Here is a 25161-nt window from a genome sequence, read left to right on the forward strand (position 1 = left end):
CTGTGTAATATCAGGGCAATTAAATGAAAAGCAGAAATTGGCAAACAAAAAGGCATAACAAGAAACTGCAGAGTTTTTCTTTCTTCTGTTACTTGTTTAATGATAAAATCCAGGTGCAAATTTTTATTTTAGGAAATTTAATTCACAGGCCCCACAGAAATTCAAAATTGACATTGTCCAGTGTTCAGTTTTTGTGAAGTAGGCATTCTACAAAGTACTTGACAAAAAAAAAATTCCTAAAGAGGATATATATGAAAATTTGAAATGTTATTCCAGTACTAAGCATTTCTCTAGCTGAGATTAAGAGTATTTTCCTGTAAGTAGTACATAGTAACTACTAATAGGTTGCTGGTATTCCTAGGGAAATAGTGAACTGTGTTAAGGAAAGGCCATATTGAAGGGTAGAGAGAAATAATAACCATGGCTTAGATAGAATTTACTGATATAGTTTACATTCAATTATTTCAATGACTCAGTAACTTGACTTTCTGTCTCAGGCATTCTTGGCAAGAAGAGTATGTGGTATATATGTTATTACAAATATACTACTAAATGAATTTTTATAAAGTTTCTAAAATTATCTTAAAATTATAAAAAAAATATCCTTTTAATGAATAAAGAAAGTAGTACTAAGCCAATGAAAAATACTTGCCATAAGTCTTTATAGGATTATAATTATCCATCCTCTTTTAAGGAAATATTCTCATTCTTGGTCATTGCTTTTTAATCACTGCTATATCCTAGATGAAAACAAATTTTTTTTGAGGGAGGAAAAAAATACATATATTGTTAAATGGTAGCTATTTAATAAAAGCAAAACAAATTAACTGTATAAAAATATGCTCCTTGATACTCTAAATGATTTGGTCTTAAGTGATCTCTAGAATGAAAGATGCAGATACGAGGCATACCCATTTACTTGCTTCTTTGGAAGAGTCTGACCTGACCATCCATAATAAAAGTGACTTCTCTATATATTTAGAAATACCTTAACCTTATTTTAGTAAATATGTTTTTATAATTTTTACATGTAAAAATTTTATTATTTTAAGAACATAGTCTGTTTGCTATTTAGTTCTAGAATGATCAAAACTTATGGTGATAGATATATAAAAACTGTACTCAACTCTGGTTGGGGGAAGGAGTAATGTAAGAACTGACTCAAAATAGCCTTGAGAAAACTATCCAGAGTAATGGAAATTTTTTAAATCTGTTGATCATGGTTATTACTTATGTGGTGCATGTTCTTGCAAAATTTGTCAAAATTCACTGAAATTATACACTTCAGATGTGTGTATTTCACCTATGTAAACTATGCCTCAATTAAAATAAAACAAAAACCTGATCCATTATTTACTTAGCTTGAGTTCTAAGTCGCTCATATAGCAACAGTATTATGTTGTTAATGAAGGTAGTTGATCCAATGGCATACCTATTTGTATTTCTTTCTTTAAGAAGAAGTAGTATGAATTTGTTGTGCTGCTTAGCCAATACCTTACCACTTAGTGGTTTAAAAACAATAAACATTTATCATTTCATATAATTTCTACAGGTCAAGAATTCAGGAATGAATCAGCGGGATGGTTTTACTCAGGATCTCATGAGGTTGCAGTCAAGTGGGGCTGTAATCATCTGAAAGCTTGACAGGCTAGATGGTCTAATAAGATAGCTCACTTATTTGGTGCCAGTTGTTGACTGTAAGCTTTAATTCTTTCCCATCTTGAAGGCTTTTCAACACGGGTCTCTTCTATCCTCACAACATGGGATTGGCTTCTCTCAGAATGAGCAATCTAAGAGAGAAAAAAAAGCAAGGTGGAAGCTTCTATGCCTTTTATGTCCTACCCTCAGGAACCACACACCCATCAATTTCTGCAGTTGTCTGCTGGATACAGAAGTCAACCATTAATTCTATTCACTGTGGAGGGGACTACCTAAGAATGTGAATCTCAGAAGTCAAGGGTCATTGAGGATCACCTTAGAGGCTGGCTATCACAGAAGTCTTAGAGATCATACAAGTACTTAAAAAAAAAAAAAAAAAAACAGGAGTGAAATACTAACTGACATTAATACTAATTGAAAAATAACTAAAGTTCTTAAAATTATTCAGTATTGATTTAGGCTCCTTGTGACAGAAGAAAAGATGTTTACACTATGAAGAGAAGGTAGAGTATTAAGAGAATATCCAAAAGTACTAGAGGTGGAATGGACATGGCTATACTAAGATCAGAATTGGTCCACACTCTGAGAATTGATGTTACCCATGGGCTTGTGCTCCCACCATTCTGGAGGACGCTATAAGCAACAACTAGTGTAGTTCTCTGGTCATCAGAGTGGTAGTAACGATAGAATGTTCCTTCTGATCTTGAAATTTCCCCCTCTGCCCATACTTGTCCTTCCTTTGCTTACTGAAAAAACTGAGGCAGAAGAGAGAATCTTGTGACTCAGAAGACAAATTTCCATTTTCATCATTTTTCTTCAACTCTCTCCTTTTATTTTTAACTTTCAATTGTACTATATATAAGGATACAGTTGATATTGCTTTGCCAGTAAGATTAAACCATTAGCTTGTGGAAGGTTTTACTTTCCTGTGTTCCTCATGCTTTATCTTTGTTTTAGATATAAATCTGATAGCACTGAACACTAGTAGTGTCAATAGTATGAAGGTGTAAAGAAGCCACCTTTTTTCAATATGTCTTCATGAAGATAAAATCTTACAGATGGAAGCATACTCTTTGAGTAGATAGATAAACATGAATAGGATTAAATGCAAATTTCATAGTCTTTCATTCCGTTTACATTTATTTATTTTTTTATTAACATATAATGTAATATTTGTTTTAGGAGTACAGGTATGTGATTCGTTAGTCTTACACAATTCACAGCGTTCACAATAACACATACCCTCCCCAATGTCTGTCACGCAGCCGCCCCATCCCTCCCACTCCCCTCCACTCCAGCAACCCTCAGTTTATTTCCTGAGATTAAGAGTCTCTTATGGTTTCATCTTACCCCCCCTTCCCTTATGACCCACTGTCTTGTTTCTCAAATTCCTCATATCAATGAGATCACATGATAATTGTCTTTCTCTGATTGACTTATTTCAGTTAGCATAATACCCTCTAGTTCCATCCACATGCCATTTACTTTTCTAATAGTCTGTTTCATTTACATAAAATAGAACATACGGTAGTTTTTATGGGTCTTTGTAATTTCTTCAAGTAAGATATTTAAACACTTTTGTAAGTAAATTACTATTTTCTAATCCTTCTGGTAACAGACTAAAATTCAGTGTTTTCTTCATTCATTTTGGAATATAACATTCAGCACTTACTGCCTTTGAGTAGATCTGATTCTGTCAGGTTCAGTTCCAAGTTGTTATCTGATCCATCCATCTAAATTAGCTTTGTTGAAAACTATTTGACTTTCCACATATTTGGATTACATTAGTCTCCAGTAACAGAGCAGATTTCATGTGCAGAGTTGCTGTGCTGTAATTTTAATTAATTCTATAACCTGTTTATGGAAAGTGAGAAGATGTTCTTATGGCTTATAAATCATATAAATTTCCCCTACTGCCAAAAGTAAGCACCCTGCACCTGTAAGAGAGGCTGATGCAAAGTAAACAGGAAATCTATTTAGATGGGCTTGCAATTTGAGACCCCCATGATTTTTACTTGTCCATCTGTCTCTAACTGTTGTAAAACTGTAAGCTGCCAGTTGTCTGGTAGTTATTTGCAGCTCATTGTCTAAATTTAAACATCATCCAAGGCATATATCTTACTGGATTTATATTTTGAAGAAAAATTTAAGTCTTGTAAAATTGGTGAGACGGGGAGTAGGGAAATGAAAATTAGAAAATAAGAGAAGCATCTAGTGTCAGTTTACTCTCATATTTTGTAACACATTTAATATCATTGAACTAAGCAGTATTGTACTAAAACCATAGTAATAGTAGTAATAGTAGTAATTCATATTACAAATATAACTTAAAACTGTCTTGAGGTTTCAGATTGCACTAAAAAACCAAGCATCTTCTTTTTTTTTTTTTTTTAATATTAATGGCCCTAAAACTTTTTTGAGAATTTATGTTATCCAAACAGAAAATAGTGATTTTGTGCTGTGACCTGGAGGTATTTATCAGGTCAGACTCTTATAAAATAATGTTATTTGTACAGATAGCTTGATGATCTGGTTTGAAAGAGAAAACTCACCATTTTCTTTATAGTTTATTCAAGCTCAAATATGAGGAATTAATTTTTGGAGAATACTGCTTTCTCTTCAGTGGCGTTTATGTTACTTGTGCCAGAGTTTGATCTTGCCAATATTTCTCTCCAGTTTCAGTTAATGATCAAAATTATTTGTTGGAAACATAGAAGGATGGAATTCAATTAAATTCCTATAACCAGTAGGTTTCAAGAAACAAAGTACAGCATTTGGAAGGTTTGTTTGAAGTCATCTCATATTTGGTGCCTGTGAATCTATTTAATTGCTACCCTAGAGCCATATTCAAGATACTGAAAGTGAGGAAATTTAAATCTCAACTCCTTTCAGAAATATTTTCCAAGAATGTTAAAACATACCTTCATCACTCCTATTAAAGCAAGCATGAGAAAATGGTTTGCCTTTTAAGTCCAGGTGCTATTTGGAAAATATTTCCCTTTTGTGTTAGTTTTATTCAGAGCATGTACTTTTGCCTAATCTGTAGCAGTGTCAGCAAGTGTAGTTCATAGACAGATAGATATTCAGCAGAGTTTTGGCACGTGGAGTAAAGTTTCTGCATTGTCCCTAAATTTGCAAGTGAAGGCAGGGTGAGTAGTGCAGGCCATGTTTCTTTAATAAAATGTTTGTCATATGTTTTTAGGCTTATGGTTTTGAAAATTTACCAGAGAACCATCAGCATAGCAGAGGTTATACATGGTTATACATGGAGACTTTGATGGGAAGCAGGCTATGTCTGCAGCTGTTCACTAGCTTGATGGAAAACATGATCTGACTTACTTGGATGAGTAGGTTTTATTTGCCCCTATTAAAAGATTGCCTACTCACTGAATTAGATACTCTAAAAAATTTTGGGCACATTTTAGAGCACAGTCTATAGATGCATAATGACCCACAGGTCTCACAGTCATCAGAAATGAATACTAGATATTCTTACTTTAGAAAACAACCTTATAGTAGAAGTTTAAGCTTGTGTACATTTTTTTTTCCTTCAAGGGCCCTCATTTCAAAATTCATTTGAAATTACTATCGTGTAGTCAAGTAACTTAGAGATTTATATAACTGGTGTATACTTTTCTTCCTATTTTACCTGTTTTGTTTAAGGATGGAAAATAATACCAAAGATGCACTTCACTCAGGCTTGGAATCTTGCAGTTATCTTTCACTTTCTTCCTCCTTTGTACCCTATATCCTGTTAGCCATCAAGTATCATTAATACAACCTTGGTGGTATTTCTCACATCTCTACTGTTTTTTACATTCTTTAGTTTAGGCCTTCATTAACAAACTGCTTGACTATTGCATTACAACATTCTCCTAACTGGTCTTCCTTAAGTCATTAGTATACTCCATTACTACTTTCTGCTGCTATATTATTATTTTTAAAGATCAGTCCATTCCCTGCTCAGAAACACTAGGTGGCTCTCATTTGTGTGTGTGGGTGGGGGGAAAGGTGCATTTTATAGGCATAGGATCTAACTTCAGTCAAACTCTCTAAATTAGCACCAGGGAACTGAAATATAATATGAAGACTGAGCTGTCCTTTTGTCCAAATGTATATCTCCAATCTTTGGCATGATGTATAGCACTTTTTAAAATTATTCACTTACCTCCATCTTTCTAGACCATACCACTGAACCAAAGGAAAAATTTTTTCCTACTCCAAATTTCTTTATTACATTGAATCTCTCCAGTTGTAAAGTGCCTTTTCCCTTTTAGCTTGTAACTGTTTGCCTGCAGGGGCACCTGGGTGGCTCAGGTGGTTGAACACCCTCTTGGTTTCAGCTCAGGTCATGGTCTCAGGATCGTGAGATCAAGCCCCATATCTGGCTGCACACTTAATGGGGAGTCTGCTTGAGATTCTCTCTGCCCCTCTGCCTTTGTACCTCCCCTCATTCACACTTGTGTGTGCTCACTCTCTCTCACTTTCTCTCTCTGTCTTTCAAATAAATAAAATAAAAATAATTGTTTGCTTGCAATCATAGAATTATGGAAGCTATGATTTGCCTTCCCTAACTAACCAAACATTTTTAACATGCATACGATAACATTTTAATTTTTGTATCTCCTAAAATTGTCAGCCTAAGAGTTTGCATATAGTTAGTGTGTTATAAATGAATAATTAAGTGAATTGTGTTTTTAGTTTAGTCATGCAGTTCAAACTATATTTCCCTATTATCTTCCTTTTAACTATGTACCATAATTTTATTTCCCAAATTAGTTTTGGTGAAAGTCTGATGCAAATGTTACCTTGGTGATTTTTTATTATTTTCTTTGAATATTTTTTTAAATAGAATAAGTTAAAAAAATGTTCATTTCCTTTCTCATGGCTCTGGAGAAAAAAAATCTAAATTCATTTTAAGATGTTGGCAGAATCCAGTTTCTTCCAATGATAGCATTGACATTCCTATTTCCTTGATTACTATCAACCAGAGGCTGCTTCTGGAAGCCATCTGTATTCCTTGTCATGTGGCCCTCTCCATCTCCAAAGTCAGCAATGGAGACCAAAGTCAGCAATGGAGAAAGTCCCTCATCACATCTCATTCATGCCTGGAATCTTTTGTATTTCCCATCTCTAAGCTCTAGATCGAGATTTTAAGGCCTGATGTGATAAGGTTAGGCTCACCCAGACAATCTCCCTTTCTTTCTTTCTCTCTTTTTTTTTTTTAAGATTTTATTTATTTATTTGACACAGAGAGATCCCAAGTAGGCAGAGAGGCAGGCAGAGAGGCAGGCAGAGAGAGAGGAGGAAGCAGGCAGGCTCCCCCCTGGGCAGAGAGCCTGATGTGGGGCTTGATCCCAAGACCCTGGGATCATGACCTGAGCTGAAGGCAGAGACTCAACCCACTGAGCCACCCAGGCGCCCACACAATCTCCGTTTCTTAAAGTCAACTGTGCCATATAACAGCTTGATCATGGGAATAAAGTCCATCATATTCATAGCATTGGGGATTATACAGGGCATATATCAGGGAGCAGGGATCTTGGGAATCACTGTAGGATTCTGCCTACTACAGTGTGGTTATTGGGGGAAAATTGGGAAAAATTTTTTAGTCTTGTAGAAGTATGATATTTGGTGTTCTTTCTTATATTAGTAAGTCATTGTGGCTGAGATGATGGGAAATGTGCTGTGTCAGGGATCACCAAGATCCCTCCCAGTCACTGATTCACTGGAAGTACTCACAGGACTCAGAAGTCATATACCCAACGGTTACACCATACAGCAAAAGGAGACAAAACAAAATCAATAAAGGGGCAAAGAATGGAGGAAAGCAGCCATATGCTTTCCAGATTCCTCTCCAGGGAGAGTTGTAGAGGATGTACTTAATTCCAAGAGCAACAAATTGTGACAGTGTGTGCCAAGTGCTGCCCATTAGAGAAGCTTGTCTGAGTCTGAAAGTGGAGGGTTATTAGGGTTTGATCACATAGGCACATAAGGCCTGTGTGATTGACTGCAGTTACTGATGCTGTAGACCCTTAGAAGGAAAGCAGGTGGTCCACATAAATCACATTGTTTGCAGAAACTATCTCTCTAGATAAGCTAGAGTGGTTCAGGGCCTCAAATGGGCAAAACACTCTTATCAGAATATTTCTAAGAGCCCAATTCCCAGGAGCCCACAAAAGACCAGGCAGGAAGATGAGCACTTTGGGTAAATGCACATAGAGACTGATGGGATTCTTTTTTGAAAGCGTATTAAAACAGATTTTGTAGCCACTTCCAGCAATTCATGAAGTATGTTAAGACTTTGTAAACTAATAGTTGCTGGTCTTATTCAGTTGTGTTTGTGGAAAGACTTTTTTTTCATTCACCAATGAAGTACTAGCTTTCTATTGTTGCTATTAACATTGCCCCAAGTTTAGCAGTTTAAAACACCCATTTATTATCTTATAGTTTTGTAGGTCTGTTGGACTTGGCTGGTTTTTCTGCTTCAGGTCTAACAAAGCCAAAGCCAAGGTGTCAGCAGGGCTGAATTTCCTTTGGAGGCACTAAGGGAGAATTTTCCAGGCTTATTCCAGTTATTGGTAGAATTTAGTTCCATATGGCTGTAGGACTGAAAGCCACATTTCCTTACTAACTATTGCCCAGGAGTTGTTCTAAGATTTTAGAAGCCACCAGCATTTCATGGCTCATGGCCCCATTTCTTCATCTTCAAAGCTAGTGACAACAGATCCAGTCCAAGCAAGATGAATCTCTGACCCCTCCCGTCTTTTCTTCTGGCATTCTCTCTGACTCTTCTGCTCTGCTATTCTGCCTTAAGGTTTGTGTGATTACATTGGGTTCACCTGGGTAAATGAAGGGACTGTCTCTATTTTAAGGTTAATGAATTAGCAACCTAAATCCATCTGCCAAGCCCCTTCACAGCAGTACCTATCCTAGTGATTGGTTGAATACCTACATGACAAGAATCTTGGGAGGATTATACCTATCATATTCTTTATACAAGTAAATACTGAAGTTTTTCCTCCTCACTTAAATCTAATTTTTATTAATTATACCTCAATTTTTAAAGAGAGAAATAATTAAGCAATGTTAATTCTTTTAACAATTATAAGCATGTTTAACCTCTGTTTTCTTGATGAAATTTTTGACTCACTCAAGTTGCCAATTATCCTCAGAAAAAATAATCAAAATTTAATAAAGTTTAAATTCAAACTCTGTTTAAAACTTCTGGTCTCCAGGATAATAATCAAGAGTAAAGTAAACCCTGTGTTTATTAAAATGAAATTCCTGCTGGGAAAAGGGACTACTTCAATGTCCATATACAAAAAGAATGATCAACAAGTCAGGAAATGACAGATGCTGGCGAGGATGCGGAGAAAGGGGAACCCTCCTACACTGTTGGTGGGAATGCAAGCTGGTGCAGCCACTCTGGAAAACAGCATGGAGGTTCCTCAAAATGTTGAAAATAGAACTGCCCTATGACCCAGCAATTGCACTATTGGGTATTTACCCTAAAGATACAAATGTAGTGATCCAAAGGGACACATGCACCCGAATGTTTATAGCAGCAATGTCCACAATAGCCAAACTATGGAAAGAACCTAGATGTCCATCAACAGATGAATGGATCAAGAAGATGTGGTATATATACACAATGGAATACTATGCAGCCATCAAAAGAAATGAAATCTTGCCATTTGCAACAACATGGATGGAACTAGAGCATATCATGCTTAGCGAAATAAGTCAAGCAGAGAAAGACAACTATCATATGATCTCCCTGATATGAGGAAGTGGTGATGCAACATGGAGGCTTAAGTGGGTAGAAGAATAAATGAAACAAGATGGGATTGGGAGGGAGACAAACCATAAGTGACTCTTAATCTCACAAAACAAACTGAGGGTTGCCGGGGGGAGGGGGTTGGGGAGAAGGGGGTGGGATTATGGACATTGGGGAGGGTATGTGATTTGGTGAGTGCTGTGAAGTGTGTAAACCTGGTGATTCACAGACCTGGGGATAAAAATATATGTATATAAAAAATATATGTTTATAAAAAATAAAAAAAAAAAAAAAAGAATGATCAGAGAATACATAAATATGTTGATATCGAATGTTGACCTGTTATTTTCCAATAGAGAAAGTTTCATTTAGCCAAGTTCATCCTCAACTGAAAACGTTAGTGATGTATTAGATGCACTATATTGAAAGAGAGAGGAAGACAGGTGGACAAGATGAGTAGGGACTAGAGTGAGGAGACTGGATTTGGGATGAGGAATATATGTAAAAGAAGTTATGAACTCTTTGAGTCCTGATGGTTAATTTAAGTGTTCTGGGCTGAACTGAGTTAAACTGGAAGGCAGGGAACACACTGAAAAGAGGCAGTTAATAATTAGCTCCAGCTGTTGTTGCTGTGTTAGAAAGTGTCCAGGTATTACCATTTCTTTAAAAATTTCAAAAGAATTTCAGACTTTGGATTCTTAGGTGAAATTTCTGAATTTATAAACATTTAAAAGAAATTTAAAAATTTAAAAATCATGATCCAAACAAAACAAAGTAATGGGCTAAAATCAGCCAATGGACAGTCAGTGTGCAACTACCTGATGTAAGAAGTTAAATTGTTGGTGAAGGTATATTTCTTCTACCTTTCATTTAAATGGATGGGGTCATTGTGAAAAGTAGTGGGTTTTTAACTTTTAAGAATCATTCACTTATTTTAACACCTTGGAAAGAAAAGGTGAAATATCTGTGTATCCTGATTTTACTAGCAAGGTGAGAAATTATGTAATTGTTTTTTAAATAGCAGAATGATCTAAGAATGAAAGGAAATCATTTGCACCTATGGAAATCTCCTATTTAAAAAAAAAATCCTCAAAAAAAAAAAATAAAAATGATATGTACTGTTCTGCCCCCATTAAATCAGTTTCTTTAGTAAGTGAGGTGAGAACAATTTAATAAACTAACTCAGGAGTTGCACTGACTTCAAGGGAACACTTTGAATTTTATTCTGTGTATTATCTATACTCATAAAAGACAAAAGAACAACAAGATAGTGATGAAATTAGCACAGTTTCCTATTGGGAAATGTTTGAAAGGCAGAAACTCCTGAGATGATAAATTACGTCAACACATAAAAGAACTACAATTAAATAAAGCACTTGGGAGTCAGAGGTTTAGGATTTTTTTAAATTGTTTTATTTTGTCTTAGTCTTTGTGTGTGTGTGCATGTTATATATATACATATATATATATATGTGTATATATATGTATATATATATATATAATATGTATTTTATTATGGTAGAGGTTACAATTATGCATCCTTAATTTATCTAACTTCCATGAATTAATATTATGGCAATTCACATATAATGTAGGGATCGTAGATATTATGCTTCCCTTCACCCTCCTCCCATCCTTTAGATATTATGTCATTCATTGTGCAATTTATATTTACTTTTGTATGTATTATAAATCTGACTATACATTGTTATTGTTCTTTTCTGTAAAATGTCTTTAAAATTCTATCCCAGGACTCTGGGGTCATGACCTGAGCTGAAGGCAGACACCCAACTGACTGAGCCATTCAGGAATCCCTATGTTTTCCTTTTTTAAATTAATGTATAATGCATTATTTGTCCCAGGGGTACAGGTCTGTGAATCACCAGGCTTACACAATTCACAGCACTCACCATAGCACATACCCTTCCCAAAGTCCATCACCCAGCTACCCTATCTCTACCTCCCTTCCCCCCAGCAACCCTCAGTTTGTTTTCTGAGATTGAGTCTCAACACCCAAAGAACAAATAATCCAATCAAGAAATGGGCAGAAGACATCAATAGACATTTTTGCAAAGAAGACATCCAAATGGCCAACAGACACATGGAAAAGTGCTCAACATTACTCAGCATCAGGAAAATATAAATCAAAACTACAGTGAGATACCACCTCACACCAGTCACAATGGCTAAAATTAACAAGTCAGGAAACAAGAGATCAAGGATGCAGAGAAAGGGGAACCTCCTACACTGTTGGTGGGAATGCAAGTTGGTGCAGCCACTCTGGAAAACAGCATGGAGGTTCCTCAAAAAGTTGAAAATAGAGATACCCTATGACCCAGCAATTGTGCTACTGGGTATTTACTCTAAAGATAAAAATGTAGGGATCCAAAGGGGCACATGCACCTGAATGTTTATAGCAGCAATGTCCACAATAGCCAAACTATGGAAAGAACTGAGATGTCCATCAACAGATGAATGGATAAAGAAGAAGTGGTATATATACACAATGGAATACTATGCAGCCATCAAGAGAAAATAAATCTTGCCATTTGCAACGACATGGATGAAACTAGAGTATTATGCTAAGCGAATTAAGTCAGAAAAAGACAATTACTATATGATCTCCCTCATATGAAGAATTTGAGAGGCAGGGCAAGGGGTCATGGAGGGTCAGGGGATATGAAACAAGATGGGATTGGGAGGGAGACAAATCCTTGTGTTTTCTTTTTAAGTAAACTTTACATTCAGTGAAAGTAAAAAAACTTGTATATCACTTGATGAATTTTGGACAAAGTATTTACCTCTGTAACCCAAATACACATCAAGATTAGATCATCACCATCATCCTAGAAATTTCACTCAAACCCCTTCCCAGTAAATTTTTACTCTTCACCCCAACCCAACTCCCAGAGGCAACCAGTTGGCTGTTTTTTTCATCCTAGATTAGTTTTATTAGTTTATTCTAGCACCTTATATAATTATATACTTATATATAATTATACAGTATATATTCTTTCTTTCACACACCCTAATGTTTTGGGAATCACTTATGTAGCTTCATGTATTATAATCTATTTTTATTGCTGAGGTGTATTCCAGCTTATGAATATGCCACAATTTCTTTAGCAGTGTTCTGCTTATGAGCCTCTGAGATATTTCCAGGTTTTTGGTCTTTATAATTGAAGTTCTTGTGAATGTTCTTATGTCTTTTTTTGTGAGCAAATGTTTTCTTATCCCTGGATAAATATGTAGCAATAAAATTAGTGGATTATGGGATAACTATATGATTGTTAGAAACCACCATACCTTTATCTAAAGTGTTGTACCTTTTACATTCCTAATAACAATGTATGAAAGTTCTAGTTCATCCATAGCCTTGCCAGCAGTTGGTGTTTTTAATTCTTGACTTTTAGCCACTGTAATGAATATAAAGTGGTATCTCATTGTAGATTTAATTTACATTTCCACAATGACTAAAGATGTTGGGTGTTTCTCATGTGTTCATTGTACATTCATATCATGACACACATGTCTGTTCAAGCTTTTGGTCCCATTTTAAGCATATTATTTGTCTTTTTATTATTGACTTAGAGGCATTCATTGTATATTCTATTCTCCATACATATACTTTTCAAGATTTTTTTTGGTGAATATTTCTGCCAGTCTGCCTTGCCTCATTATTTTTTAATGTATATCTTTTTTAAAAAAAATTTAATGTATTTGACAGGTAGAGATCACAAGTAGGCAGAGAGGCAGGCAGAGAGAGAGGAGGAAGCAGGCTCCCCGCTGAGCAGAGAGCCTGATGTGGGGCTCCATCCTAGGACCCTGGGATCATGACCCGAACTGAAGGCAGAGGCTTTAACCCACTGAGCCACCTAGGCTCCCCTTTTAATGTATATCTTGATGAGCAGGAATTATTTATGATGAAAGCTAATATATCAAATTTTTCTTTATGGATATTACCATGTATCTGTTTTCAGAAACTTTTGTCTCCTCCCCAGTCCTGAAGATATTCTCATATGTTTTCTTTTAGAAAATTATAGTTTTAAAATTTATATTGGATCTCTGATCTCTCTCAGTTTAATATATGTGGTGTTCAACTCTGTTTTTGTCACATGGATATTCAGTTGTTCTAATTCTATTTGCTTGAAAGGCTTTCCTTTTTCCATTGAATTGCTTTGATGCTTTTATTAAAAATTAAATGGCCATGTAAATGTAGGTCTGTTTCTGACCTTCTCTTTTGTTTTATTTTTCTATTTTCTGTCCTTATGCCAGCACTGTACTATCTTTATTACTCTAGCTTAATAGTAAATATTGAAGTCAGGAAATACAAGTTTTCCAACTTTGGTCTTCTGTTTCAAGATAGCTTTAGTGATCCTTGGATCTTTACATTTTCATGTAAATTTTATAGTAAGTTTCTCAGTTTCTGAGAAAGTCTGTTGGTATTCTGATTGGAACTACATTGCTCCCATGGACCAATGTGGCAACAACTGAAATCTTAATTTTGAAACTTCTAATAAGTGAACATGTTGTTTTCTCCAAATTTTTAAATCTTCCTTAATTTCCCTCAGCAATATTTAATAGTTTACAAAGTAGAGTTCTTGCTTTTTTGTTAAACTTATTCCTAAGTATCTTATGTTTTGATACAATTGTAGACAAAACTGTGTTTTGTCTTCCAATTGTTTGCTGCTAGTATAGAAAGATGCAAGCAGCATAGGCATATGTATATAAAAGTACAAGAGTAAAATAGTTCAAGAAAAAATATAAGGCATAAAGATTATAAGAAGGAAGAGAAAAAGTAGAGGAGTTAAAATAAGAAGAGAAGGAAGAGAGGAGAAGGAGGAAAAGTTGTAAATATATTTCTGTTCAATGATGACGTGGTTGTGTAGAAAATCCTACAGCATATACAAAAGAACTCTTTGAATTAATAAATGACTTTAGTGAGGTAACAGGAAACAAGACCAATATAAAAATATCAATAATAAGTGAGTCTGTTTCTGTTTTGTTTTGTTCTTAGTTTGAAATACAAATAATACAGTATTTTTTTCTGTCTGACCTATTTCACTTGTATAATACCCTCCATGTTGTCCATCCATGTTGTCACAAATTGCAAGATTTTATTCTTTTTCATGGCTGAGTAAACTCCATTTTATATATACCACATTTCTTTTCCTTTTATCTGTTGATGGACACTTAGGTTGCTTCCTATCTTCATAATTATAAATAATGCTGCAATGAACAATGGGTGCATATATCTCTTTGAATAGGTGCTTTCATTTTCTTTGGATAAATACCACAAGTAGAATTGCTGGATCTTTGGCAGTTCTATTAATTTTTGAGGAAGCTCCACACTGTTTTCCACAGTGGTAAAATCGATTTACATTCCCTTCCTCCACGTCTTTGGCAACACTTGTTATTTTTTTTGTTTTCTGTTTAAATATAACCAGTCTGACAGGTGTGAGATGATAACTCATTGTGGTTTTATTTGCATTTCCTTGATGATAAATGATTTTGAGCAACATTTCATGTGTCTGTTGGTCATTTGTATGTCATCTTTGAGGAAAAGGTCTACTCAAGTCCTCTGCCCATTTTTTTAATCAGATTATTTGTTGTTTTGATATGAAGTTGTTTAAGTTCTATATTGTAGATAAATATTTCTTTAATGTTTTTTGTTTTTATTTAAATTCCAGTTAGTCAACATACAATGTAATATTAATTTCAGGTATAAAATAGAGTGATTCAAAAGTTCTGTATAACACCTGGTGCTCATCTTAACAAGCGCACTCCTTAATCCCCATCACCTGTTCCACCATGCACCCACCCATCTCCCCTCTGGTAACCATTAGTTTGTTTTCTATAGTTAAGGGTCTGTTTCCTGGTCTGTCTCTCTTTCTCTTTCCTCTTTGCTCATTTGTTTCTTGAATTCCACATATGAGTGGAATCATATGGTATTAGTTTTTCTCTGACTTGCTTCACTTAACATAATACTCTCTAGCTCTGTCCATGTCATTGCAAATGACAAGATTTCATTCTTTTTTATGGATTGGTAATACTGTAGTGTGTGTGTGTGTGTGAGAGAGAGAGAGAGACTTGGGCTCTTTCCATAGTTTGGTTGTTGCAGATAATGCAGCTGTAAATTTCAGGGTGCATGTATTCCTTTGAATTAGTATTTTTGTATTCTTTGGGTAAATACCTGGTAGTACAATTGCTGGATTTTTAGCGTACTTATATTACAAAGGTTTAATAATCAAACTTTAGTGATTAAAGGTTTATTATAGTACTGATACAAAAATAGACACACAAGTCAATGAGACAGAATAGAAAACCCAGAAATAAGCCACAATTATATGGGTCAATTAACCTTTGACAATGCAAGAAAGAATCTAATGGGAAAAGGAGTCTCTTCAACAAATGGTGTTGGGAAAACTGGACAGCAACATGCAAAAGGATGAAACTGGGCCACTTTCTTATACCATACAAAAAATAAATTCAAAATGGATTAAAGGCAAAAATGTGAGACATAAAACCATAAAAATCCTAGAGGAGAACACTGGTAGAAACCTCTTTGAAATCAGCCATAGCAGCTTCTTTCTAGATATGCCTCCCAAAGCAAGGGAAGCAAAAGCAAATATAAAATATTGAGACTTAATCAAAATGAAAGTTTCTACATAGTGAAGGAAACAAGCAACACAAAGGTCAGCCTACAGGATGGGAGAAGATATTTGAAAATGGCCTATCTGATAGAGGGTTAGTATCCAAAATATGTGAAGAACTTCTCAAACTCAACACCCAAAAAACAAATAACCAACTTAAGAAATGGGCAGGAGACATGAATAGACATTTCTCCAAAGACATATGGATGGCTAGCTAATAGGTACATGAAAAGATGCTCAACATCACTCACCATCAAGGAAATACTAATCAAAACTACAGAAGGATATCACCTCATACCTGTCAGAATGGCTAAAATCAACAACACAAGAAACAACAGGTGTTGGTGAGGTTGTGGAGAAGGGGGAACCCTCTTACACTGTTGGTGGGAATACAAACTGGTGCAGCCACTCTGGAGAACAATAAAGGATTTGCCTCAAAAAGCTAAAAATAGAATTTATTTAATGTTTTAATCAGAGACCATCATTTTGATTGAATGGATGATGATCCTGTCTCTGCATAGATGTAGACTGTTGTCATAATTGCTAACATCATCAGAACTTCAACTAACTTTTGTAGTCATAATCAATAACATAGAACATTAGATCTGATCAACTGCTTTAACAGGTACTTTCTGTGAGCCCCATTGGGCAGCAAAATAAAGAATGAGAGAAATCATGTTTCTCTCAAACAGAATTGAGAGGGGCGCCTGGGTGGCTCAGTGGGTTAAAGCCTCCTCCTTCAGCTAAGGTCATGATCCCAGGGTCCTGGGATTGAGCCCCACATTGGGCTCTCTGCTCGGTGGGGAGCCTGCTTCCTCCTCTCTCTCTCTCTCTCTCTCTCTGCCTCTCTGCCTACCTGTGATCTCTATCTGTCAAATAAATAGATAAAATCTTTAAAAAAAAAAAAAAAGATGGAACTGAGAGTAGAAATCACCAAATGTACTTCTCTATCATAGAATAAGCCAAATGTGTCCCCCATAAAATTTTAAAATTTGAGCAAGTATGCTCAGTGAACTTGTCAAAATATCAAAATTATCCCCTAGATACCTAAATGAGTTACTTGTCGAAAGGCATTTTTTAAAATTATTGCTCTAGATGTCACTGTGCTTTCCAAAACGATTTCAGTTTTGACATAATTAAAGGTTAGAAGTTCTTTCAAACAATAATTGGCCAAAGTTTCTTGGACCTATTTCTGGATGGAGGGTCATGTCATCAGTATGTTAGAGGACCTCTCTCTGCAACATCAGGAGGCACACATCTAGTTCTAAAAGCTTTTCACACTAAGAAGGGAAGAAATATCCTTGGCTGTTTGTCTTTTCTTCTTAGAGCAGATGTTTGCCCTGACGGAGAGGACTACTTTTTTTTTCTTTTGTTAAAGTATAATTAATCAATATCATTTTAGTTTCATGTTTATGACATATTGAGCCCATACAATTCTATACCTTTCTATATATTCAATATATATATCTTCCGCAAATGGTGTTGGGAATTCTATACATTACTTAGTGCTCATTTTTTTCTTTGTCTTATGATAATATATCCTTAAAGGCTTTTTGAGGAATGTCAAAAAGCCCTGAGATAATATTTGTGTCATATAGTGTGGCACATAAGTGACTATTGTCTGTGTTATGAAAACCAGATGACATGTCAAAAATTCTATGAAAAAGTTTATTAACAGAAACTGATTTTAATAGAAACTAAGATCATGGCTAGTGGTATGGTATTTATACTTATAACTTTTCCTTTCCTCTTATTAAATACTACATTTGAAAAAGTTTGTCTATATGGAAAAGTTTGGATTACCAAAATATGACACAGAAACATGAAATGAGCAAATGCTATTGAAAAAATGGCACTGCCAATAGACTTGCTCAACACAATGTTGCCACAAAACTTCAATTTGTAGAAAAACAATATCTAAAGTGCAATAAAACAGCACAATAAAACAAAACGTGCCTGTAATAAGTTGTAAGAGTTCCATATCCTCCCCTAATGGTGGCAAAATGGTCATAACAACTCTAACTTCATATACTCTCAGTCTTCCGGAGAGGAGTGAGCCATTTTTATCAGTTGCCATTTAAGTCCTGAGATTTTCAATCAGACCATTACTGTGGCCAGGGGAAAGTGACTAACAAAGGCCCGAGTCACATTTCTACTCCTAAAGACAGAACATATGAGATAAAGGAGAATAGGAGGGAGACGGAGTCTGAAATAAAAAATTGTAAATTGTCTTTGAAAGAAGGGGACATGGATGCCAGGGAGGGAAACAATAAATATTTACTTTAAGGTATAGGAATTGATACTCAGAGCAGTTACCTTAACACATCTGTCACAGTGATATAGCTGGAGCTCAAAACCTCTCTTTTGACTTCACTGTACTGTTATACACTGAGAGGCAATATAATGTAGTGGGTAAAGACATGGACTCAAAGACCAACCTGCTGGGTCTGAATCTCAACTCCACCATTTACTCACATGGCTAATTTATGTAATCCCTCTGTGTTTCTATCTTATCACCTTCTAGGATAGTGAAATAATAGATGTGAATTATTTATAACAGCACTTACATAGTATGCTTTATCTAAGTGTTTCCTATTAGTGACTGTAAGGGTAATAGTGTTTTTATAAGTACTATAATACACTAAATGATTATTGAATATTATCAATAAGCATTCCCTGTGGAATAATCATAGCCTTTCTCTGATGACCGATTATGATTTAGATTATGATTAACCTATGCAATGACTATTCCATATCTCCTCATTAAGTACATATATTTCAGACACTGGGCTAGGTGCTAGTGAATCTGAAGATGAAATGTAAAGTCCTAATCTTTAGAGAGATTGCTGGCTAGTTGAGTAGACAGAGTTATAATAAGCAATTACAATACAGTATTTTTTGGTAAGTATATACCAGAAGAATATGCAATTTAGTTTGGAGACATCATACCTCACAGCCATGAGAATCTAGAAAAGTTTTACTAAAGAAATAATGCTTGTGTTGGATTTTGAAGAATGTCTAGATGTCATCCGTGTGGACCAAATAGAAGGACAGAGAAAATAGCATGTGCAAAAAGGCACTGATATGTAAGCCGATGAATAAAGCAGATGTGGAGAATGCATGGGAAGAGAGGTGAAGGAGATGAACTTGGGGAGCTAAGTAGTAAAAGCATCCATCAGAGAACAATGATATTGCTTTGCCTATTTTTCTTTATGAAACAGTTTTGGAGGGTAGAAGTGGGGCACTTTAAGATGACAAGTCATAAATATAGGTTGCTGTTTCAGACAGTGACTTAAGATGAAAACAAAGTGGTCATATGAAGAATGACTGATATCCTACTTAGAAATTCCTCCCAGATTACCTAGAAAAGAGAAAAATGTGGTTTCTCTCTCCTAACCATCTGAGTTAGTGAAAGTCGTAGCTCTCCTCTGCAAGTAATCTGTTTCTGGTCAATGCATCCTGTAATTGTCCATATGCTAACTATACTTTCTCTGTTCATGTTAGTTTATTCACTAGCTAGACATTGTCAATTGTTGGTGTCACCAGTCTTAGGTGATAGGACATAAGAAAAGCATTCATGTCTGTTTGTTTTTATAGCATATATATCAGTGTCCAAATGCCGATAAGTGATTCAAAATCATCATGATAAGGACTGGACATTCCCAAATCTGCCACATATATCTTAGACAAAAAAAAAAAAATCCTAATTTCAAGTGTATTTCCCTATTACTTTATGCCTCAAATTATCAGTTCTCTCATAATGACAGTTTTAAAAAATATGACACTGCTCAAAATCTGGCACTCTGTACTGTTGTTTATTTCCTTGTGAAATTTCATTTTAAATGTGTCCACTGCTTTCATGGCAAAATACTATATTGTGCTTACCTGTTAAAATTCTGAAGAAGATGCCCTTCAACAGATGAATGGTTAAAGAAGTTAGTGAAACACTACTCAACAATAAAAAAAAAAATGAACTGATAATGCAGGCAGCAACATGCATGAATTCTAAGAACATCATGTAGAGTACAAAAAACTAGATAGACACAAAATAATGCCATAGTGTTCCATTTATTTGAAACTCTTGAAAAGGCTAATTTAATCTGGAGTGATAGGAGACAGACCAGTGGTTGCTTCAAGCCTAGGGTAGGATATGGAGATTGTCTGGGAAGAGGAATAAGAGAATCCTTTCAAGGTGTTGGAAGTGCTCTGCTTCTTGACTATGGCAGTGCTTGGAGTCATATATACATTTGTCAAAACTCTTCTAAGTTACATTGTAAATGAATTTTTTGTTTGTAATTTAATATAAATAAAGATCATTTAAAGAAAAGTATAAAGGAGAATTACTCTGTTATAGTCAGGTCATGATGGAGAAAAACAAGTCCCCTTGATGTCATGTGTGTCTTACAAACAACTCTATTTGTTTCCTATGGCTGCTGAAACAAATTATCACAAATTGAATGGCTTGAAACACTGGAAATTTATTCTCACACAATTCTGGAGACCAGTAGTCAGAAATCAAGCTGTTGACAGGTCCCACTATCTTCAAAGGCTCCTGGGAAGAATCCTTCCTACCTTTTCCAACTTCTGGTGGCTTTCAGCATTCCTTGGCTTCCTTGGCTTGTGACCACATCACTCCAATCTCTGTCTCCATCTTCATATCTCCTCCTTTGTGTGTCTGTCTCTAATAAGAACACTTGACACTGGATTTTGTGCCTGGCTGAATGATCAATGATGATCATATGCAAAGACTTGTTTTCCAAATAAGGTAATATTCATAGGTTCTGGGGGTTAGGATGTGGACATTTTGGGGCAAGGGGAGTGGGGCCCCATTTAGACTATATCAACTAATATTATTCATCATTATAATACTTTTCCATCAGTTAGTAAAATAGGTTTGGAGATAAAGGCCCAACTAAGTTGGCCTAAAAGGCCCAACTTTTTTTTTTTTTAATGCTAAAACTTGAGTTTATTAAGATTAGGTTAATTTTAACCCAAAAGGCTGAGAACCGCTAAGCCAGAGGGTGGTAGGCATGGTAAGGGAGGCAGCTGCTTTCACAGGGTATGCCTAGTGGGTCCCTGCTGACCAGAACTATTCTGTCACCATTCCCTGCCAGATGTTACAGTATCTGAAGTGACATCAAGATAACTAGTCTTCAGGCTAAGGTGAATTATTGCTATAAGAGTTTACCTATTTTAACAGATTTCACATCTGATTATTTCTTAAGATCACACTGGCACTGAAAGCAGAAAGATTGAGTTCAACAAAGGGAATGGAAGCTCACATTCTTTACATTTTTCCAAAAAGATTTTTCTAGGAATGTCACATATTCCAAGTACTCATTAACAGTGCAAATTGTTTAGGGGGCTTACCCTGTATTTGCAAAACTTACCATGTCTTTTGAGTTCTAAGAACAATACAAACCATAAATTTATAAACTTTTTATTAAAATATACTTTTTCTTTTCATAAATTATTTATAAGAAAATAAAACAAAATAGGTTTGGAGATAAAGGCCCAACTATTAATATGGTCTTATTTTATTCTGCATTCTTTATGAATATATCATAGGAATTTTGCAAGGTTGATAGAAGTACTTAATAAAATTTTAATTTGGGGGGTTCTTTGATCAAAATATCATCACTGTATCACCCCAATTCTGATAAATAGAATAGAAACTGTGAATAGGAAATTTTCAACAACCAAATCTCTTATAATTTAAGTCAGATCAACACATCATTGAACTGAACATTTCAGTTTGACTAACTTTTGTTTGTGCTATGCTGTCTTGCAGACACTGAACTAAACATGTGCATAAAACACAAGCCCTCTTCAGTTCACTTTGTTGTGAGGGGTTGGGGGTAGGGTGGCAGATTGCCTAAAAGGAAAATTTTGATCTCAAATCAAAATTCTGAAAAATAATGGGAATTTGCTCCTTCTTATTCACACAGTAATATTAAATAAATTTAAGCTTAAAAAAAATTTCAGAATGAGCTAGGATACAGATCCAAGCAAGCATGAGCCTCCATAGGCTCTGTCTTAGAGAAAAGTTACAACTTTATATGGCCCTAATTGCTGCCAGGGCATGGAAAGTGAGATTTATTACCCAGTATGTTTTCATTGACAGTATCAGTAACTATGGTAAAAAAGGTTTTTGGAGTGTCTGTGCCAGGATAGTATAGCTGCTTGGGAAAAGAAAAATTAACATTGCAGAAATAACCAGCTCACTCCGGGGTCCTCCAGTCCTGCTTATCAAATGTCCATTTTTTTTCCCTCACAGATAAATTGGAAAACCATTTTGCTGATTTTATTTTATCGTGGAAATGGTTAGAGAGCTCATTTTATGATCTTTGTTAATTTATGGAATATAGATAGAGAAATAGATGATAGGTAGGTAGATAGATAGACAGACAAAATGTTATATACTTTATTATAGAAACCCTAGAATATTTCTGAGAAGGTCTTGGACTTTTTGTTTGTTCTTTTCTGCTTTTACGAATGGCCAGGAGTCTGTGTAGGACCAATAGCTCATTGATCTCCATTCAGCCCCTTTTTAGTGTTAAATTTCCCACTTCACACATTTGCATACTGAAGCAGGATGAAATTGGAACGTTCTCCAAGTAAAGCAAATCAGTGACGGAGTCTCCATTATGTCTGAACCTCAAACCACTAGACTATGCTTTCCATATGTATTTTGATCTTATCCAATTACGTTTGTGATGAGATAGGAAAGTTATCTCGTGTTCGAGTTGGAAAATTAATTCCCCAATTTATTGCATCCCAATGAGAATTAGTCACATTCCAGATTAATAGCTTTCAACTTTTTTTTTTTTTTTTGAGTGAGAATCAAACTGTAAAATATGCTCAGTCTCATAATTTAGGGATTTTTTTTTTTAGGCCTAATACAAAACAATGTTTAGGTAAGCAGTTAATCAATGAAACTTCCATTTCAAAACATCTGAATCTGAAGCAAATGAACTATTAAATTTAGCATAAATGGATAGCCTTTCGGTCTAAAACATATGTACCCAGTAGTGAAATCAGTTATTTCCTTTTTCAATTCCAAAAACTTTCTTTTTTTCTCTTTATTAAAAAAAAAAAATTGCTCTGTTGAATAGTGTGTTGTTTTTCTTTTAAGATTTATTTATTTATTTATTTGACAGACAGATCTCAGAGAGGCAGGCAGAGAGAGAGAGGAGGAAGCAGGCTCTCTGCTGAGCAGAGAGCCGGATGTGGGGCTCAATCCCAGGACCCTGGGATCATGACCTGAGCCAAAGGCAGAGGCTTTAACCCACTGAGCCACCCAGGCGCCCCAATAGTGTGGTATTTTTAACAACATGTTAAAATTTAATAAGTGATAAGTGGCCAATTCTAAGAGCCTCAAAGACATTAGCTCAGCACTGAAAATACCCCCCCTCTCCAAATTCAAAATAATAGACCAGTGAGCTATTAAAAAAATTATATACTACTTGAGCTCTATTGTCTGGAAGTTACAGAAGGAGAGTTTAGGTTGAAGATATCACAGGATTATATGGTTGTATTATTATCTGAACATTAGTCATTAGTATTTCATTTTTCCTCTCCATTTCCAAAATCACACAGTAGCTAACTAATTTTCCTCTGTGTTTACTCTCCTTTAACATTTTACTTCAGGCTGATACCAAGGAAGGAAAGTTTTAGACCAAAAGGAAAATTTCTGTGGGAGTGATCAAGTTTTATAAGGTGGAAGAACATCTTGAACTCATAGAATCCAAAAGTGTGTTTCCTCCCGTGGTTTGCTGACAATATGGGTATTTTGGCTTGTGGAGTGGCCCTTAGAAATATCATGGATTATGGATCAGAGGAAATAGCATGTGTGGTTTTAGTTACCACCTATTGTGAATGACTTCCAAATCTATCTCAGCAACCCTGACCTCTCACTCTCTTTCTTGGCCTCCATTTCTTGCAGTCTGAATAACATCTCTTCTCGGAAACACTGCAAATAACCAAAAAGAACTGATGATTTGAGGCTGATAGAAATTTGTCCTTATTTCTTTTTTTAACACCTTTATTGAGGTATAATTGATATACAAGGAAACTGCAAGTATTTAATGTATACATTTGAGTTTGGATAGATGAATACACCTGTGAAACCATCACTGCAATCAAGGTAGTACACATACCATCACCTCTAACAGTTTCACCCCTGTGTCCTTTTTATTTTTGTGTGTGATAAGAACACTTATCTATACTCTTAACAAATGAGATCTACTCTCCTAACAAAATTTTAAGTGTGCAATATAGTATTGTTAACTATCAACACCATGTTGTGCAGCAGATATCGAGGACTTATATTACACAACTGACACTTTAAATCAATTGATTTTCCTCTTCCCATTCCCTGGTAACCATTTTCTTCTCTCCCTAATCCCTTATAACCGTTGTTCTATTCTCTACTTCTATAAATTTGACTATTTTTTTAAACCTTATTTAAGTGAAATAAGGCAGTATTTGTCCTTCTGTGACCAGATTATTTCACTTAGCATAATGTCCTTCAGATTTACCCATATTGTTGCAAATGGCAGGATTTTCTTTCTTTCAAAAAAACCCTCTAAGTCAACTTACTGTTGATTCACTGCAAGTGTAATATACTTTTTTGAGCTGTTATTTCATTAATAGCGAAGAATTTAATCTTGTTACTGCACCCTCTTGCACTATCATGGGATGTCATTGCATACATGTATTGAACACCTACTGATACATGTTTATTGAACTCCTACCTCACAGTAACTGTGATGGGTAGAGGTATTACAAGTTAAATAAGTTAGTACCTGTCTCAGGGTACAGGGATTTATTTTTTTAGATCTGTTTTGGTTTCACCAATGTAATAAATAGATGTTCATGTTTTCTTTTTCTTGTAACACAGAGGAAATGGATAATTAATTCTCTTCTGCTGACTTAATTATATAATTACATTAAATTCTTTTGAATTCAGTTGTATTAAAGTTATCGGTTTATAGAACTTTCCACCTTCACTGTAGGTTTTTTGATTATAGAGATCAGTTCTTTCTCTTGATAGCCATGGAGCCTAAC

The 25161-nt window shown here is 35.2% G+C and overlaps 1 protein-coding gene and 1 long non-coding RNA gene across 3 annotated transcripts in view; one reads left to right on the forward strand and one right to left on the reverse strand.

Moving 5' to 3' along the window:
- The window catches only part of TBCK (TBC1 domain containing kinase), a 211745-nt gene that overhangs the window by 19554 nt on the left and 167030 nt on the right, over positions 1-25161 (forward strand). The window lies entirely within an intron of this gene.
- Positions 620-25161, reverse strand: part of LOC131829607 (uncharacterized) — a 198999-nt gene continuing 174457 nt past the window's right edge. The window contains exons 3-4 of the long non-coding RNA XR_009352929.1: positions 1675-1790; positions 620-740 (exon numbers count right to left, since the gene is read on the reverse strand). This is a non-coding gene — a long non-coding RNA (uncharacterized LOC131829607). The remainder of the gene's footprint in view (positions 741-1674; positions 1791-25161) is intronic.

This window comes from Mustela lutreola, chromosome 1 (assembly GCF_030435805.1).
Source record: "Mustela lutreola isolate mMusLut2 chromosome 1, mMusLut2.pri, whole genome shotgun sequence".
Classification (NCBI taxonomy): Eukaryota; Metazoa; Chordata; class Mammalia; order Carnivora; family Mustelidae; genus Mustela; species Mustela lutreola.